Here is a 6,026-nt window from a genome sequence, read left to right as displayed (position 1 = left end):
TGTTTTATGACATTTTCTCAAAAATAAACAAACAAAAAATTATTGTATTTCTCATTTGTTATTACCAAGTTGACATTATGCTATTTGTTCTTTATTCTAAATATCTGTGCTTGTGTATATTAGTAAAAAGACTTTATCATAAAAATGTATTTTGTATTTCACTAATATTTACATAGTTAGACGATGAATCATTTGTATATTTTAACAACAAGAACAACAAAAAAAGTAAAACAATAAACTGGGACAGATCATTTCGATCAATATTATTTCCTGTACTGTGTCTGTATGGATACATGTATATTGATCGAAAATTTGTAATAATTTATGTACACATTTTTGAAGAATTTGTTTCCTAAATCGATAAGATAATATTAGAGGAATAATATTTAGTTATTTTGTATAGATTGTTGTTGCTTTGTTGACATTTCCTTTTTTTGCATAAAATCAAGCGATATTGTCATTGTTTATTTATTATTCTAGAAGTTATAAGAAAGGTAATTATTCAGCTATTGTCAAGTATTAACTTGCATGGAGCAGTGGTTATGTTAATAATATAAATAGGTGATGATGAACTAGAGTGTCGAAATATGTAATAAAGTCAATTGGGTAAATAGATTTAAAAATCGTACTTAATTGTGATACTGAAAATTTTAAACTGATGACGTAGCCGTCTGTCAATGTAAGAAGCAAATTATTGTCGAATGGTTGTATTTAAGCAAATAAACAGTCTTTGTTGTTTAAAGTAAATTATAACTGTTTCAATATGAGATAAAAAATAATCTGAAGGCAAAATTAACCACAAAGTGACTAGATTGATGTATGCGATAAAATTACTAACAACCTGATAAAAATGCTTCAATATATGCATAAACTCAGAGGGAGATAACAAAAGAAAACATAAAAGTATAATAATAAATGCTACATAGTACAAAAGTGTAATGAGACTATAATTTATGGACGACCTTTGAGCAATGCTAAAGTGATCTTGAGAATGCTAACCTACCAACTGGAATTAAATGAGGGTTATAAAGCAGTGTGAGGAATTAGAATTATGATTTACAGTTGTTGGTTAGGGTTGGAAACTAGATTTATGATTTATATCACGAACTAACATCAGTCAAAATGCCAAAATGCTATTTAGTCAAATGGATGAATGAGTTTCGGATCAAAATCCAAGACCCGTTATCCTAAATCTAATTGGTTCGTTCATAAATTAGAGCCCTTTATACACTTCCCTTACATTTAGTTTGAAATTTTTCAATTGTTTAAACTGTTGAAGATGACTCCTACAAGTATATGCTTTTATGTAGTACAGGTCTTTAAACAAACCTTTACACATATATTGAAATAAAAAGCTAACTAAACCTTTCTAAGTATTTGCAGATGGGATTATTATAAGTATTTTGAAATAACCTGTATTTTTTAACAGTATTTCAGTAGTTCATACATATGATATTGAATTAGTTAATGTTTCACGCAACTATGTTTTTTTTTACACAGGTAATAGAACAGAAAATGAATTAAATTGATTTTAAGTAAATTAATAAGAATCTAATGGTGTAAAATTTCAGCTTCACTCATTTTGTTACGTATACAAGCACTGATATTACTAACAAAAATTTTACCTACATATAACATAAAATTATTTCAAGGGCTTTAAGTGTCATGTAAACTTCAAGAGGTATAATATGTAGATCTTTTATCTAATATATTAATGACATTGTTATCTACGTACTGGAAATACAAGTAAATTGATTTGAGCACTATCCATTTATGCTCATTTTAAGCATTTGTTGCACAACATTAGATACATGTTTATCTATCAGACAGCTGATAGAATTTCATATATCAAACATTTTAAATCATCAATGGGATTTCTTGAAATTTTATAATTATCATAATGTAATTTATTATAGATTATCAGTGATTTAATAAATATATAATAAATCAAAATAAATAACAATTTAACTGAGAATTGACATCTGAATACTGAAGTCCACTTTATGATTAGAAGTAGAATGTACAAAATTATCAAGTTTCTGATGATTAAATAAAGAACATTGTTTACTATTTACTTACGCCTGTTACTCCTCGTGGAGAAGCACGGGCCGCCCATCACCACTTTCCATCCAACGTTGTCCTGGGCAGTCCTTTCTAGTTCGTTCCAGTTGCTATTCATCCTTTACATATCTGCTTCCATTTCCTGACGTAGTGTGCCTTCCGCTATTCCGCTTCACGTCAGGATTCAAAGTTAGCGCTTGCCTAGTCGTTCAGTTTGGTGATTTCCTCAATGTATATCCTATTCACTTCCAATATCGTTCCCTAATTTTCTCTTCAACTGGAAGCTGGTTTGTTCTCGCCTATACTAGACTGTTGCTGATGGAATCCGGTCAACGGACATTGATTATCTTGTATAGACAACTACTTATAAATACTTGTACCTTTTTGGTGATGGTTATAGTAGTTCTCCACATTTCAGATCTGTACATTAGAGATGTCTTGACGTACGTATTGAAGATTCTGACTTTGATATTGGTTGGAAGTTGTTTTGAGTTCCATATATTCTTCAATTGTAGGAATGCGGCTCTTGCTTTGTCAATTATAGCTTTTACATCTTCATCAGATCATCCACGTTCATCAATGATGCCACTCAGATACGCGAAACTTTTCACTTCTACAGCTTCTCCGTCAAGTGCAATTGGGTTGGTGTTCTTGTGTTGTGCTTGAGGACCTTACTTTCTCCTTTGTGTTTGTTGAGGCCTACTGATGCAGAGACTGCTGTTACACTGGTTGTATTGACCTGCATTTGTTGTTGTGTGCAGGATAGAAGAGCTAGGTCATCTGTGAAGTGCGAATTGTCTAGTTGCATGCAAGCTTTCCATTCTATTCCGTGCTACCCCTGAGTTGTTGAGGTCTTCATAATCCAGTCAACCACCAGGAGAAAGAGAAAGGAGGATAGTAGGCAACTTCATCTGACTCTGGTCCTTACATGAAATGCACCTGTTAACTGTCCTCTATGCACCATTTTTCAATGTAGTCGTATGAATTCAGGATGATGTTGACGATTTTCTTAGGTACTCCATAGTATCGAAGAAGATTCCATGATTTTCTCATGTCCACACTGTCAAATGCCTTCTCACAGCCAATGAAGTTGATGTATAGTGACGAGTTCTATTCGATTGGTTGTTCAACGATGGTCTGTTGTGTCACGATTTGATCTTTGCACGACCGACTGTTACAGGATTCAGTCTGTTGATGTCGAAGTTGGGCGTCTACTGAGTCTTTCATCCGGTTCAGCAACACTCTGTTAAAAACCTTTCCTGGTACTGACAGTATTGTGATGATCGTACAGTTATGACATTTGCTCACATCTCTTTTTTTTGGTAGATTTAATGAGTTATCCTTCTTTCCAGTCTGTCAGCGGCACTTGTTCTTCCTCCCAAATCTTCCTGAATAGACCTCGGAGTATTTTTGCAATTACCTCTATGTTTGACTTCAGGGCCTCAGAAGGTATTTTTCAGGTCCTACTGCTTTTACACTCTTGATGTGTCTGATAGCCATCCTGATTTATCCCATCGTTTATGATGTGACAGCCATAGGAAGGTCTGTGAGTGCTGCTTCGATGTCCGGTGGATTCACTGGAGCTGATCTATTCAAGAGTTCCTCAGAGTACTCTACCCATCTGTTCTTCCGTTCTTAAATTTCAGTGATTGGCCTGCCTTCTTAGTCCTTCACCGATCTCTCTGGTTTACTATGTCTCCCTTCTAGTTTCTTCGTTGTATCATAAAGCTAATTCATATTTCCTTCTCCTGCAGCTTTATCCGCCGTCGTTGCTATGTCTTCTACGTATTTCTGCTCGTCGGCTTTAATGCTCTTCTTCACTTGTTCGTTTGCCTCTGTGTACTTAGCTTGTGCCTTTACTTTCTCTGTTCGTGTTCGGCTGTTGTTAATTGCTGCCTTCTTGTTCTTGCTTTCTTCGATATTGTCCAGTGTTTCTATGGAGATCCATTCCTTATGATGATGCATCTTGAGGATCAGAACCTCCTGACACATTGACGTTAGTGCTTTTTGGATCGCTTTCCAGTTGTCCTCCACAGTAGTTTCTTCCTCTTTCAGTAGATGCTGTAAGGCTTGGAACCTGTTACTGAGAGCTATCTTAAATCGGTTGAGTTTGTTAGTATCTCGAAGGAAAGCTCTATTGAACCGTTGTAGTGCTGTTTTTCCGGTTGTCCGATGATTTTTTTTACCTTCAGTTTCATCTTGGCAACCCTCAGGTGGTAATCCGAAGCTATGTCAGCTCCTCTCCTGGTTCTCACGTCTTCCATTGACCTTCTGAATTTTTTACTGATGCGAATATGATCTATCTGACTCTCAATGGTGCGGTCCGGTGATACCGATGTAGCTTTGTGTATTTATTTGTGTGATAATGTTGTACCACCTATAACCAATTTGCTGAATACACATAGATTTGAAAATCTCTCGTTCCATGTCGTCCCATGGTATCTTCATATTCGGTGTTGTCTACTCCGACTTTGGCGTTAGATCTCCCATCAGAATGGTGAAGTCCTTTCTTGGGCACTTCGCTATGATTGATTGCAGCCTCAAGTTGAACTGATCTTTATCATCATCATTGCTATCAATGGTGGGTCCTTAACACTGGATAATATTCATTGTGATTCCTTACTTTTTTTAATGATGCTTTGATGATTCTGGATTCATGAGATTCTCATCCTATAAGTGCAGTTCATGCTTCTTCGGATAGCATCACAGCAACTCTCTGAGTGTGTGGAGCATTTTTCTCTACGTGGCCGGAGTATGGAAGCATCTCTCTCATATCCAGCCTTTGCTATCCCGCTTGAGTCCAATGGGTTTCGCTGATTTCGAGAACTGCAAAGTTTTATCTTCTCATTTCCGTTGCTATTTGACTAGTCTTCTCAGTATCCCACATTGTTCGAACATTCCATGTACCTATAAGAATTGTTGTTCTGGTTGTTAGAGTAGGCGTCAGTATCATAACCACTGAAGAATGTGGGCTTTCATCATGAGGCGTGGTAATTCTTCCTTCAACTCGGAGGACAGAGTTTAAATGGTTTCTAAGCTCTACAAGATACTGTAGCATTATTAATGTTGATCAATAGAGCCGCACTGAATATTGTTTGAATGTTTATACGAATTTCGCGTTATTGTGACACGTCAAAAATGATTATTTTGATTATCCAGGAAATGTTACTTTGTGTTGAATAGCGCCTGTAACACATCCACTACTAGTTAGGCTAATGTTGAGAGTTATTGGGTTACTGAATGTGTATTTTTTTATTACATCTAATTGCGGATTTTCTTTTATGCTAAAGTATCACTTTACTTTTAGTTATTTTCATGAAATCCCAGATTAAGTTCACTTATTTGGTAAAAATCTCGTGACCAGGTAGCCAGTATTGTTCTCATTCTCCTGAATTATTGATGATCAAGCTTATTAGGTAATATTAAGCTGATTACCGTTTAGTATGGATTAGTAACATTAAACATAACCAGCACAACCTACTAAACGATGTGAATTACAGAATTGTATTCTTGATTAAAGTTTCCAACCTATTGCAGTGACCTAATCTCTTTGTAGGGGTTTGAAGAGTTCAAAAATACCACTTGAAATTTATGTAGTTTAGAAGAAAAATGTCAGAATTACAAGAAATTGATATTGAAGCAAGAGGAAGTTAACAATAATTGTTTTGATTCTGTTTCTCACTATGACGTTCGTCTGGTTGGCCATATTTCATGGGATTATTGAACAATCAAATGTATAATACATTTTAAGAAAACTCCTAGGGTAAATTATATGGTCCAAAATGCTGGATAATCATCTAAATAAATCAACCAATGAACTAATGTGATGTAACCAAAATTCTATTTCAAAATAAGATCAGCCTGTTTATTTTACCGTCATTTCTACACTTCAACAAACATAGTTGTTTGGATAAAACTTATTAATTACTTATCTTCCAAATGAAATAAGGAAATGCCATGATATT

This window comes from Schistosoma haematobium, chromosome 1 (genome assembly GCF_000699445.3).
Source record: "Schistosoma haematobium chromosome 1, whole genome shotgun sequence".
NCBI classification, from domain to species: Eukaryota; Metazoa; Platyhelminthes; class Trematoda; order Strigeidida; family Schistosomatidae; genus Schistosoma; species Schistosoma haematobium.
The sequence above is the reverse complement of the archived record's forward strand: the minus strand, read 5'-3'. Positions refer to the sequence as shown.